The sequence below is a fragment of the Eptesicus fuscus genome, chromosome 19 (genome assembly GCF_027574615.1).
Source record: "Eptesicus fuscus isolate TK198812 chromosome 19, DD_ASM_mEF_20220401, whole genome shotgun sequence".
Classification (NCBI taxonomy): domain Eukaryota; kingdom Metazoa; phylum Chordata; class Mammalia; order Chiroptera; family Vespertilionidae; genus Eptesicus; species Eptesicus fuscus.
The window spans coordinates 6,221,529-6,236,238 of NC_072491.1; the positions used below are offsets into that span (position 1 = coordinate 6,221,529).

A 14,710-nucleotide genomic window follows, 5' to 3' on the forward strand; every position below is an offset into this window, starting at 1 on the left:
ATACGACCCATGAATAAGACCCACGTTCTTTCCTGGGTGAGAGAAACATGCAAACATCCAACTTCACTTGGAGACAAAATGAAATAACTCAAAATGGAGGCAAAGGTAGCATGTAGTCTGAGCTTCTAGGACGGATCGATCATTGCAATTAGGAACAACTAATTTTCTTTTCAGAGGAAAGAACATTTCATCTGGGCTTTGAAGACTAAACTCACCGGGATAACTAGGGAACTCGTCGTCGTTGAGAACTTACTCTGTGCCATATGTTCTACATACTACCACATTTTACTTAATTTTTAAAGTAAAATAGTTATTAGTGTTATAGTCTCAATACAGATGTAAGGCCCTTCTCCCAGGGCCACATTGCCGAAGAGCAGGCGTCTGGATCCTCAGGTGGGCCTGGATGGTGCCCCAGGCTGTGAAGGCCCCTCCCCTTGAGTCCTGGAGCTTCTGTATGGCATGCTGGAGGTCAGCTACCTGGGAAGGGAAGTTAAAATCACGGTGCCCGATTTTCTGTTATTGCCATCAAGCAAAGGACGCGCAAAAGCCTTGGTAAGCAGTTCATTCCTGGAGTCGATTATGCTCACTGCCAATACTGCTTATACTATTCATTACCCAGTATAGATTAACTGATTACAGCTAACTTATAGCTAATTTATGTAATTAATAAGGATCGTTGGATGGAATTGAGTGAATCTCTCTCTCGTCAGAGACAGTGTAAAGGTTAACTTTACCTCAGTTCAAGCCTAATTATAATAAATTATACAAAATAACTGAATTACTCAGCGATCTAATGAGGTGTCCCCAGGCCTTTGATTAAGACACCAGGCCACCAGGTCCTGGCATATAGCTGCTGTCTGTGGGAAAGGCCAGGGAGATACAAGAGAGCATTGTTACAATGCGGTAGTAGAAACCTTAGTGTGCTCAGAGAAAACAAACAAACAGAAAACAATTTGATGTCCTTCGAGAATGGAATGACGCATACATTATAGTTCTTCCACGTGGTGGGATGGTACAGTTATTACACATTTCACGGCATGCTTCTTTGGGGTCTCCTCTGTGAGCTCCACCTCATCTCTCCAAGTGTCTTTGTTCCTCTTCTCTAACTAATCTACTCTCACCCATGAGGTGATCTCATTCACTCCCATAGTTCTTAACACCACTCCCCACTCAAAACCTCCCCATGTCTCTCTCTATACCCCTCTCCTGCACCCTAGATGTGTTTATCTCACTGCCAGCTTGACATCTCTACTCTAACTCCTAAAAAAAATATCTCAAATCTAACATGTCCCAAATTGAATTATTGATTTTGGTTGTGAGAGTATCATTTAACTATTTAAGTGCATTAGCATGATCTTGTATTCTAAGGAGAAAAATTATTCTGTTAAAATGTTAAGGGAAAGCCGAGAATCAAACATGCTAAAAGTAATGGTGCTAAAGTTATGGGATCAAAAGTATATTTTTCCTTCTTATTCATTTCTAAATGTTCTACTATATGGGTTATTTTATTACATTTTATAATGAAAACGTGAGTGTTTATGTGTGTTTAATCATTTAAATGTTTAAGCAGGAGATTATTCTTCCACTAGAAACAACACATTATGTTCTTTCAATTACTGGGTCCACATAATACAGGCAAATTAGGAACAGGGTTCTTTGAACAAGAACATGGTACAAGATTAACAGACGATTTTCCTACATTGATGTGGATCAGCCATGCAGTCAACTCAGTTGGCAGCCAAAAGCCCAAACATACAGACTCAGGAATTTTTTTAAATATAGCTAGTGGTATACTCAATGATTTGAATTGCTGGGCATGCTCAGAGGCCCTCAGAATAATGCTATGTTATTTTGCTTTCTGGTGAGGTCAAGATGCTATTCTCAAGAAAAGGGCTAGAACAGCCACATCATTCAAGAACATTCATTTATAGATTCAGAGAAGCTGGCTGGCTTTGGCCAAGCTACTTATCATCACGGGTCTCAGTCTTCTCGTCTATAAAATGGGAAAGTAAGGCCTTTGCCACTAAGGAAGAAAAAATGGAAGAAAGAGAAGAACAGAGGGAGGAATGTCTTCCATCTGATCAGGTTGTTATGTGCATTAAATATTATAACAATTTAGCAAAAGATCTGGTTTACAATACATGCTCAAAAATCCAGTCCTTTATCCATTCAAACCGGCGTGTATTAGAAACTTAGGATGTGCCAGGCCTGTGCTAGGGGACATGGATATAACAGTGGACAAGGCTCATTCCCCTACTCTAAAGAGGAGTCTAGGCTGGTAGGAGAGTCCAAGAAGTAAAAGACGACTAAAAACCTGTAGGAAATGCACCAGGTGCGCAGAAAGCACAGTGCTGTGACAGCACAGAGGAGGGCAGGATGGTACAGGACAAATAACCCCTAAGTACACTAAAGGGTTTTTCAAGATCAACATTAATGAATGTCCATTAAGTGCTAGGCACTGTTCAGAGCTTTTCAAAACTTTTCACCTGCATTATCTCATTGATTCTATCCTATGATGACTATCCCTATTTTAAGATAACTGAGACACAGAGTGGTTAAGCAACTTCCCTAGAGTCACCCAGCCACTCATCACTGGAGCCAAGGGCTAACTTTCCCAGCCACTATGCACCCTGCCTCCTGGCTATTGTGCTTATTGAGGAAGTAACAAGTGCCAAGTGCATTAGACCATCACCTGCCACATAGTAAGTACCCAATAAATGTTAGCTCGTGTTAGCAATAGCAGTAGTAACAACAGCAGTGAGAGTAATAACAAAAGTTGTAGTGAGTAGTACCAGTAGTAACAGTCATAGCAGTGGTAGTAATAACAGTAGTAGTAGCAGCAGCAAAACGCAAGGCACTCTGCAAATGCTGGCCCTTATTACCAGACTGGGCTTAAAAGCCTTCTAAGAAGCAAGGGGAAAAAGTGCCCTTGGACTTCTGTGTCTTAGGGCTCCTGCTCCCAAGAAACCCACTTCTTGGTACAGAAGAAAGACTTCCCCACATAATGGAGCTGGTGATTTAGAATAAAATCTTCTGAAGTTCCAAAGTGAACAGCTGAGTTTCCAATAACCAAACGACTTAGGAAAATGTCATTTTTTAGGGTTAGTGCTGAAGGGACATCACAGTGAAGTCTCTTGGGCACACTTGGCATGCAGGGGGCGCTATAGCAAGCACTTCACAAGGACTAGGCCATGTCTTCCTTAGGACTGCTATGTATTATCCCCTTTCCACCCAGGAGAAGACTGAGGTTCAGAAACAGTAAACCATTTGCTCAAGATTACGCACCTAGTAAGTAACAAAAGCCAGGATTTTAACCCAGAGGCATTAACTCAGCTCACCTGGCTGCTGGGTTGAGGGATGAAGTACAACACAGGCTGAGAGGGGATCAGACTTGGACAAGAAAAGAGGAAAGGGCAGGGCGCGCTGGAGAGAGGAGCAGCAGAGCAGAAGCTTGGGCGGAGATGAGTGTGCTGAGACTGAGGGCAGCGAGGAGCGAGCTGGCCAGCTGTCAGGCGTGAGCCTGGGCCCTGCCCGCCCAGAGCTCCCCACCCAAGGAAAACCACAGCCAAGACGCACACTTGTTTAGAATGTCTTGTTTTTAAGTTGTGTTTTGTTTTTGTAATGTGGACCAAGGTTTACAAGACCAAGATCGGAACACTGAGGGAAAACAGCTTCTGTTTTTTATTTTTGTTTCTTCCAAAATTCACCCAAAGTAATAAAAATATTTGTAAATGTTACTTGCATTTGGAACAATATTGGGGACCACATTTATACACCAATTTGAATTCTCTCCCTAATGAAACCCCTCTAGAATTAGTTCTGACCCAAAACAACCATCGTAGCCTTAGAATGGTAGTCATTTATTCGATCAACAAACATTCAGTTTCAGACCATTGGCTCAGCAATGTAGACATGGCAGTGAACACCAAGAGCCACAATTCTTGCTCCGTGGATTTCACATTCTTTCTAGTTGGAAGAGATGGGCAATAAATGCAAAACCAAATCAGTAAGATAATACCAGACAGAGACACACACTTGGGCAAATAGAAGTAGAGTGACATGAAAGAGAGCGATCCAGGGGGAGGATTTACCCTAAGTAGGGTGGACAGGGTTAGCCATGAGAAAGTTATGCTTGGGCTGAGAAGGAACCATAAGAAGGAGCCCCAGTGTAAAGATCTGAGGCCAAAGGGAGCCAGTGGGAGGGACTAGCTAGAGCAAAGCCGCCGACATTGATGAAAAGTTGGGGTGTTAGAGGAACATAAAGAACCCAGTGTGGCTTGAAGTAGGAGATGATATCCAGAACGGACTCAGGGACCAGATCTGGAGGAATGCCATAGGCTTGGTGTAAGGAATGCGGGTTTTACTTTAAGTGTCGTATTTGAGGATGTTAAGCAGGCCAGAGAAGGAGCGGGTTTTCATTGGGGAAAACATCTACTCGGTAACTGTGTAGAGAGTAGACTGGAGGGGGGCAAAGGACGATGAAAACCAGTTAGGAAGGTAACAGAGTGGTCAAGGTGGGTTGAGGATGGGGCGTTGACTAGGATGGTTTTGGTTTATTTGGAGCAAAGCACAAGGATTTGGAAAATGTTTTCAAGATCGAGGTAAGAGGTCTCAATGAAGAGGAGCTGTGGGGCCTGAGGGGATTTGTGGAAGATCCCTAGGTTTTGGCTTAAGGAACTGGATACATAAGAGTGCCCATCAATAAAATGTGGAGGTTGGGTGAAGAGCAAGCTTCAGGAGGTTTTGGGAACAGAATTCAAAGGTTCTGTTTGGACATAGAAGATTAGAAATGGTTATTAGACATCTCCCACCTTAGGAGAGAGAAGAGGGGGAAAGTAGGCTCAAACCATCTCAAAATGGACACCACGAGCCTCAGTTTCCTCATTTATGAAATAACAGAGACCCCATAGGCTAGTTTTACAAACTGAATTAAATCCTATTTATCAAAGTCTCTAAACTGTCTGACCCCCAATCCCTGGGCCATGGCAGTGCCATACCAAGGTCCCATGAAGGCCAATGTCACAAAGGTTAGCATTTCTCAAGAGACAAGGTTAATTAATTGATTTGCTAAGCCAAGATCCTTGATCCTCAACCACACTGCGTTCTTTCTCCTTATCCCTCCTGGACCAACTCCATCTCCAACATGTTTTTTTATAGCACACAACAGTTGCAATGCATTTGGGTTATTTCCCAGGGGCTGCTGAATCCAGGTCCTCAGGAAAGAAAAGATCTTCAAGAGTTATGACCTGATGACACATGACCCCCGGGAGTCATAACTGGCATGGGTCGAGCCCTGTTACAAAACGTTAAGTCAAGTGACAGCTAATTCCCATTGGCTGGAATAAGTCATGGCTTCCCTTAGAGCCCTGGGTTGGTGCCCAGTAGGGTGAGTGGCAGGCAAAGGAATCAGTCAGTGGGTACTTGAGGGCACCAACAGGCTTGCATCATTAACTGCCCTCTCTGCCACATCCCATTGTCCAAAAAAAGAGGGTGACAGAGTATGCAATAATAATAGCTAACATTTAGTGAGTGCCTACTCTGTATCAAATACTTGGGCAAGCGCTTTCCATGCATTATCTTATTTAATCCTTCTGGCAATCTATCAGACAGCAGACAAAGCTGGGTTCATTTCTTAGCTCTAGGACACAGTAACTTTGTGATCTTGGGTTAGCTCTCCATGCCTCATTTGTCTTAAAGGAAAAAAAAAATGTATCTTCCTTGTAGAGTTAAATGTGAAAATGCATGTAAAACTCTTAACAGAGCTCTTGGGAAATAGTAGTCAAAGAAAGCTAGCTATTCTTACTGTAAAGTTTTGATCCCTGGAAAAGATGATTCCTTAAGCCGCTATTAGTTGAGTGAATAAGGGGTCAGAATACAGATTGGATAATACCCAGAGATAAATTCTCCCACCAGCTCTTGGAGAAAAAAATAAATAAATTGTGAGAAGCAGCCCCCATCGTCCTGGTATCCAGTTCTCTGGAAATTCTCCACAATGGCCAACACATAAAGATGTCTTGTCCCCGTAGGTTTTCCAGCAAGTCTCATTAGAGCGAATGACACCATGTCCCAGACACCCCTGGGCTTCGGGAGAGTCATCACAGTGCTCAATGATATTCAACCCTGTGAGGCCTGGGGTGCTTGCTTCCTGCACAAGAGCCTTGCAGTCTTCAGGACGTTACATCATAAGGGTGTCAGAGAGGGGATGGCATCACAGTCTTCGTTTTCCTGTTAATTAGAAGATGCATTAACTATCCATGAGCTTCCACCACAAAGCCCTCAGATATAACTGGGGGTTGGGCAGGAGATCAGCCCCCTCAGACACCCTCTGGAAGGAACAAAAACCCTGGAGGTTAGAGTTAAGGAGTGATGTCACCCTCTTCAGTTTTCATATCCCTGACGATGGTACCTAGCCAGAGGCTCAGATAAACCTCATCATTTGACAAGTTAAAGCTGGAGATCCGAACCCAGCACACATTTCACAGTGTTCTGTGGGTCCTTCAACACTGTCCACCAGACTCGTGACTTTTATTTCTTCAGATTATTAAATCTACTATGAACAAGGCATTGTGGGAGATATTGAGAGACAAAAAGGCCTACTCATCAGTCTTGCTTGGCCAGTAGGATCATGGGCAGTGGAAATGGCTTGTTGGCCTGGCTTCTCTTTCATATTGTTCTGCAGAGGTGAACTGGGTCTCCAGATGAACATGTCTCACCTCTGCCCAGGCCCTCCCATGACCCTCCTTCTGGGACTACTCATTCAGGGGCTGGTGGAATAGGCCTTTGGGGATATTGACAGTTGCCTTAGCTGTCACTCTGTTCAGTGTCAAAGTGTAAAGTTACTTCCTCTTCTTAGCTCAAACCTCACCATTATTTGGCAATTGTAAAGTTGATCTCTGGCAATTTCTTAGTTCCACTGAAGTCTTTACTCATATATTTTTTTTTGATTCTTTGATGTTTTTATCGGGAGTTGATGGAAAGCAAAGAATCTCCCGAAACCCCTATTCCGCCATCTTCAAACCAATTTTCTCATTTTCCAGTGACGCAAACAGGTTCAGAGGTATAGTCAGAGTCAAGACACCCTGAGAAGCAGTGATGTGCCAAATTCTTCTCTCTTGGCTCCAACCTTATGCGGGATAGCGAAGTCTCTGGGAAGGAGGGCTCCCTGGCTTGATGCCTTGGTGATAACCTGAGGAGGGGAAATGTTGTGTTGGAAGCGCATTGCCTCCAGCCATTTCTCACTGCCTCCTTGCTAACCCCATGGGAGCTCATCTGGTCTCAAAAACGTGGAAATGTAGTTTGGTCAGCAAGTTCATTACATGTAATTTACTATCTCATTCCGTGTGCGGAATCAAATTTGGTGAGAGAATTAGAAGGAGCTGTGGTTTCCCAGTCAATTAACATTTATTAAGATCCATCTGTAAGATAAATTGTAGGGTAAGTGGATTCATTTATCCACTCAATATGGTTCGTGTCCTTTTTCACATGGCAGAGGCAGCGACATGCGGCGGCCTCAGAACTGGAGCTTGAGAGCCGAGCTGCTTTGGGTTGGCCCCTGGGTTTACTTACCAGCTGTGTGGTTTGGGAGAAATCCCCTCATCTTTAGGTGTCGGACTTTCCTCTGCATTGAAACGAGGGCAAAAGTTTCTACTGGACAGCCCTTTTAAAATAAAATGACGTAGGTTAAGTAATTCACATGGCACTTGGCACACTGTCTGCAATTACAAGTAATGACAGTATGCGCTCGATTATGGTTGGATGAGAGTATTTGGTATGAGCAGGCTACCTCCTGTCGTATTTAGGAAAGCATTTCAGACATTTTTCAGATGTTTATTTTGCACCTGAAACACTGATTTGTTAGTAAAAGGGCCGAGTGTTTGCATGGTCCTCTTGGGCCAACACCACCTTGACATAGATGTTTCACTCTTGAATCTGCTTGGTGTTACAATTTTCATCTTATTCATAAAACAGATTCTGACTAGGCCACGGAGTTTCCAGTAAATCTCTCAAAATAAGAACTTTTTTTGGACATCATTTGCGTCTTCATCTCCTTTTGGTTTAACGTGGAATTTGAACTTCCAGTTCATGGGATTGGACTCCGGTAATGTTTTTCTAATATGTACATCCTACAGTGAATTTATATCACATGTGAGAAAGATCACCTCTTGTAACCCAGCCAGCCAACAGTGAAGAGAAAGTAAAATGAGGTAAATGGATTATTTATGTGAAAAATCAGGTTAATATATATAATAAAATAAGATGTATGATAAATATATTTCCATATTTTTTCTTTTTTATGTATATACTTATATAGTCAAAACCCTTCAAAAATATACATCCAACTATCAGTAGTGGTAAACTGTAGCAAGTGGGACTATATATTATTTCTTCTCTTTGTATGTGTGTGTGTTTTCAGAAAAGAGTACAACAGACCTATGTTGTTTATGCAATGAGGTAAATAGCACAGTTAAAATTAGGTTAACAATCATACTTATCATAGTACCTGGCAAATTGTAGGTGCTTAATGCAAGTTTAATGATTGAATGAATGGCCCACAATCTGGGAAATTCCTAATACGTTAACATTTCAGCTGCCCTGGCATAGCCATCATTCTAGCTCCCCCACTAGATAATCCCTCCAGTATAACAAGAGAAAAGGGAGAAAGGAGGAAAATGAAGAAAGAAGATTTAGGAATAAGGGGTGATGAGAGACAAGTTACACCACTTGGTCATGGAATGTTGCACGTAGAAGGCACGCTATTGAAAGGGGACCCAGATTTCTTGGGCAGTGTGTAGGTACTTCGCGAAGAACATAGACCCCACTCCTTTGCAACTCCCAGCAGGCAGGAATCCACCTGACCTGTGACAAATATAGTTAGTGGCAATGATCTGGATCAAGGCCTCCTGACTCCGGTTCAGCACTCCTTATGATAAAGAGATACATCTACAAAACATGTGTACATATGCAAATTCCATTTAACTTAGGGGTTCTGAAGGGTTAGGGGAAATAGGGAAGATAGAGAAGAATCAGAACATTGAAGGGAAAAGAACTTAAGGGGCATATTTATGAGCCTCAGTTAAATATTTACAACCTCAAGTCAAATAAGATTTATGAATGGCATACACGTTTTTAGGACCTACAAGAGAATCCGTCCATGAAGAAGCGAGAAATAACTCACCCGGTGCAGAAAGTGCCTCATCAGCCCAGACAAATCAGCAGGGAGAAATTTAGCAGCAATCTGTGGGGAGAAATTTTCCATTGTATATTTAGGATGTCATTCATTGCTCTGCCTGGTTCTTGTGTTCAAAGGAATGTCGCCGAGTCTATTTCTCTTTCCTACATCCTTGGATTTTTGCCCTCTACCCACCCCCACCAAACCTCTACACTGGAAGACAGAAATTAACGGACTCTATTATGTACTCCAACACCCCCAAAATGCACCTCCATATGCCAAAGGGGTGATTTCAAAGTAGACCACTGATGCCCCTGGGTAACTTAGTGTGCAATCGAACGGGGACTGAGAATTGTGTCGCCTATGTTGCAATTCTCCACTTAGAGGCAATCCCTTCTTTCAGATCAATCCTTCTACTTTCAACTCGGAAACAGAACCTGTAGCTTAGCCAGCATCTCAACATGCTTCGCAGATCTTATCTAGAGGCCAAGATGAGTTCTCTTTGCTCTTCACACCCTCCTTGTACACAACGGTTTAAATTATAAAGAAAAGCTCAATGTGCTATTGAGGATTTACATTTTTAACAGAGACAAGGGCCAGACACTGAGGTGACACTATTCCTGTCCTTCACTAAGGGCACTGGTTCTCTGCCTGGGAAAGGTTTGGGAAGGACCATAAGAACCTGGGGGTCCCTCCACCCACCTCCTTGACCCTCGTCTTTTCCTCTGTGTTGTAGCTGACTGACTCTTAATGAACCCCTATTTGTCATATATTCCACTTCAGACTAAAATAGATGCTTCATGAAAGAGAGGATGAGGGAGAGAGTGAAAGAGACGGAGAGAGGAGGAAGGAGAAAAAATGAAAACAGTTCCCCTCTGTGTTTTCTCCATCATCTGTCTCTGGACCACACGTGGCTTTTAAACCAGTCTCCTCTGCTCTGATTGCAGTGACTAAAGGTAGCTCCGAGAGAGGACACCCAAGAGGGTTTGAAACCAGGTTACAACTCTCTTCAGTAATTTGATTCTGTACAAATTATCTTTAACTCCTGCAAGGAGAGATCCAGCCCTCAGGGGAATGCGAATTTATTTGGGGTTGTGAGGAGCCATTGTTTTTTACCACTTTTTAAAATAGATTTCATGAATGTAGTAGGCATGAAAGAAACGCCTCTGGCAGGAAAGCACCTTAGCTCTAAGCAATGCTGAATTGTTCTTAATGCTGGCAGGTGCAGGCGAGAGACAAATGGATGATGCCTGGTGTCATGCACGTCTGCCTCAAATCACGTATGGCCTTGCCCCTTCGGCCTCAGCCATCGCCCGAGAAATGCAAACACTGAGGCACAGTTTTCTCTGCTATTATATTTTTAAAGTCTCACCTGAGTTTGATAAGGATAAGTTAAATAGATGCACTCTCACATCACTAATGAATTTAATTTGGAAAGCAGTTTCACCGACAATTTTATCAAGGTTCAATGTGTTCATAGCTTCGAAACCAGTGATTGAATTTCTCATTTCATTTCAAAGGAAATGCTCTTAGTTTCAGAAAAAATTAAAAGCCCTTCACATAAGTTGTAAAGCTACTTATGACTACAAATGCCAACAATGAGATTGGTTAAATCAAGATGGCATCTAGACTACACTGAAATTATGCGTTAGCGCCTAGGCAAATCATTACAAACTGCAGGTTAGTAAACTCATAAATACTGATTTCTGTAGGTCTCTAGTGTCAAAGAAATTGTGAGATTGGTCTTTAGATTTAAGTGAACACATTAGTATGTGCTAGAATATTGTATTTCTCGTTCTGTGTTTGGGACATTTTAATGCCTTTACATGTGGGAATGAACTGAAATTGAACTTAGGTACCACTCTGAAAATGATTTCATTTTGCACAAATTGCAGACAGCCTTAAAATGCAATGTTAAGTGAAAAGGCAGAAAAAAAATTGTTGTTGGGACAATCTGGTAACAAACATGAAACAAAAATAAAATAAAAGAAAAATGAAAATTTTAAATAGAAAAAATTCTATTTTCCCCATTTTTCTTCCTCCTTTCAAAATCTCAACAACAACAAAAATAAACTTACCTTTGATGAAGAAGAAAAAAGCATATATATAAACTTGAAAATAATTGCCTCTTAGGTCCCTACCTTCTCATACCTCAACTGCTACTCCCAAATTGTAATAATCTTTTAGGCAACATGAAGTCTGACGTTAGCCATGTGTCTGCCATAAATTTCTTTTTTTTAAAAATATATTTTTTATTGATTTCAGAGAGGAAGGCAGAGGGAGAGAGAGAGAGAGAAACATCAGTGATGACACAGCGAATCATTGATTGGCTGCCTCCTGCACACCCCCTACTGGGGATGGAGCCTGCAACCCAGGCATGTGCCCATGACCAGAACGGAACCCGGGACCCTTCAATCTGCCGGCAGACGCTCTATCCACTGAGCCAAACTGGCTGGGGCTGCCATATATTTTTTAAGGAACTCAGTGGAACTCATTTGATTCCCAGGAGTAATGGAGCCCTAGGAAGGACAGATGGTTCCGTAGCCAACCAAGCGCCCCGTGTTCACATCCACTCCCTGTGGGGCTGGGACGGTGAAGCTGACCATCCATAGAAAAGGGAGGCAAGCTAGACCTTCATTCTTCTTCCACTCCGCAGCTCTCCCCTCCCTGGGCTCTGGGACTTGTCTCCGACTGAGGAAATGTGAGGCAGTGAGGGTCAAGAGCTGCCTTTCCCTCCTGTAAGGGCACGCACCGCTGTCACAAAGGCCTAAGCCACCACAAGGCAGGCTGAGTCAAGTCTCGTTGCCAATTATCTCCCTATTGCTCTTGTGGGCAGAATGCGGTTTTGTTTCTCTTTCGGTGACAATAGCATGAGCCCATCTTTGGGTAAGGCCTTCTGCATCATTCTGAGAGAACAATTCCTTCCTCTCTTGCATTGACTCACATTCTTGGCGACCGTCTTGTAAAGGAAGCAGCCCCTGGATCGTGCTCAAGCCGGGCATGCAAGAGCCCCTTTGCTCCCAGGCTTCTGATGAAGGAGACTTGCTGTCAGGTGGTGCTGGCCTGTGTTCCCACTCCAGCCCCCAAGTCCTGTCACCTCCCAGGGTTGGGTTGGAGGAGGTACAGTGCAAGCTCGCCACGTCACCTCGTCATGCCCTCAGAACCTGCTAAGGGCCCGCAGTACGTTAGCTGCCAGCCATGTCACAGCACAGACATGCCGTCGACAACTCCAATAATAGGAGTTCTAGGAATGCCTCCTAGGGAGACAGACTTCAGTCTAAGGCAGTGATTCTCCACCAGGGGACAGTGAGCTACGTCTGAAGACCTTTTCGGATGTTGCAACCTGGAAGGAGGCGAAGACATAAACAGGAGCGCTGCTGACATTGAACAGATAAAAGCTGGGGTGCTGCTAAACACCGTACAACGTCAACAGTGTCAAAGGCGAAGTCCTGGTGGTTTTCAAGCTTAAGCAGCTGAAGCATCACCTGGAGCACTGGGCCCCCTGCCCAGAGGCTCGGATTCTGGGGTGAGACCCAAGAATGTGCATTGCCCACAAGCTCCCAGGTGATACTGCTGTTTGCTGGTGCAGGGACGGTGATGGAGAACTCCTGGTCTGGAGCGTCAGGGAAGGCATCCCCAAGAGAATGACGTGTGAAGGTTTAGCAGGAGTGAGCTGGGGTGAAAGGAAAAGATAAGCTTTTGAAGGTACTTTGTGCAAAAGCCCAGAGGACGGAGGGGCTGGCATGTTCGAGGAGCTGAAATAGCGGAGCACAGGATCATGGGGTGGAATGACGCTGAAGAGGGAGCCAGAGGCAGAAGGTGCCATAGTGGACGTAGGTCTTTCATCTAAAGCAGTGGAAAGGCACTGGAGAGATTTTAGCAGGGGATTCGGGGGAACTTGAGCAGGCCACTGGGGTGGAGAGTAGGGTAGGGCATGATGCCTACAGTTTAATATAATAAAAGAGCATGGCCTCTGGAGCCAGACAGTCTTGGATCATAATCCTTGCCAGGCCTCTTACTAGTTATATGATCAAGGGCAAATTATTTGACTTCCATGGGCCTCAGTTTTCTCATCTGTAAAATGGGGCCATTCATACCCCCGTCACTGGATTGTTTTGAAAATAAATGAGGTCATGTTCATAAAAGTGTCTGGCACACAGAAGGGCTCAACGAATGTTAATTCTCTCCCATTAAGTGTCAATGATGAAAGGACCAGGGACTCCTCCGCCACCTAATTTACATCTCAAAGAGCACACAGCAAAGCATGATGTCAGCAACCGGGTCTGACCAAAGAGCGTTTGCATCACCTGTGTGCCAAACCCGAGGCAGGGCCTGCTGCTGGCACGTTCAAGGGCAGATTAGGCAACCACCGGCCCACACAAAAATGCTGCAAAGCTAATGCTAGGTTTGCAGATACCATCACAGGGCTCAGGCCAAGGTTACCTAATCTATTATTGGTTGGATACTTCAGAGGCTCTTTAACCATATCCCTTATTGTTCTGTAGCGTGACAATGGGGAGGAGGCACAGAGCTCAGAACCACAATAAATAATACTTAGCACTTAAATAACCTTTGCCATCTTCAAAGCCATTTACAAACACTCACAAATTAGGACTTACACAGCCCCAGCCTTGGGAAAGTGTCATTATCTTTGTTTCTTCAACACAACAAGGAGGATGAGGTCATGGAGTTGCCCAAACTCTGGCCAGTTGGCTTCAGAACGGGCTGATTTCACTCTACCCAGGCAGCCCTAGTGGGTCTCTTCCAGAAGGATCGGGGCATGTCCCTAGACTATGGGTAGTGCAAAATGTTCGACTGGAGGTGCAAGTTCTACTTCTCAAGAACCCCTTAAAATAATTATTGTCATAAATAAAGAAGATGGAAGGACATTTTTGGAGGGGATGGATATGTTTATGACACAGATTGTGGTGATGGTATCACAGGTGTATACTTACCTCCAAACTCATTGAGTTGTAGACATTAAAGATACGTCAATCATACTTCAATAAGGAGGTTAAAAAACCCAAGGCTCCCTTGTGAACCTGAGTTGCACAGGTGTTCCCAGCAAGATCTGAATTAGACTTAATTGGAAGGGTTGCTTTTTGGCCAACAAAGTGCCATCTCTGGTTCCCAGCTCTCTTACTCTGCCATCTCCCAGAAGACCGAGTGAACGTCAGAATTTTTTTGAATGTGTTTGATAATTGCATAATTAATATTGATAATATCTCAAAGTTTCCTCATCTGTAAACTAGAGATAATGACCCACAGGGCTGTTGTGAGGACATTGTATGAAGAATGCCAGGATGGTGATCAACGCCAGAAAACTTTCTTATCACCGTTGTCATTGACGCCATTGCCGTTGTATTTATATAATTTTAGGTGTGTATGCTCTTATGGTGTTTATAACTATTTTCTTGTCCAGATAAGCAGGTAACATTATCTTCTCCGGAAATACGGGCTCAGAGAGGAAAACCACACAGTTAATCACGGGCAGAGCATGGAGGAGTCCACAGGTTGTCTTTCTATCCATCCACTTCATTC

General features: G+C 43.6%; 1 long non-coding RNA gene across 1 annotated transcript in view; it reads right to left on the reverse strand.

The window, feature by feature from the left end:
* Positions 1–3,695: 3,695 nt before the first annotated feature.
* LOC129147241 (uncharacterized) overlaps positions 3,696–14,710 on the reverse strand; it is a 32,957-nt gene continuing 21,942 nt past the window's right edge. The window contains exons 2-4 of the long non-coding RNA XR_008554606.1: positions 9,176–9,235; positions 7,567–7,657; positions 3,696–6,225 (exon numbers count right to left, since the gene is read on the reverse strand). This is a non-coding gene — a long non-coding RNA (uncharacterized LOC129147241). The remainder of the gene's footprint in view (positions 6,226–7,566; positions 7,658–9,175; positions 9,236–14,710) is intronic.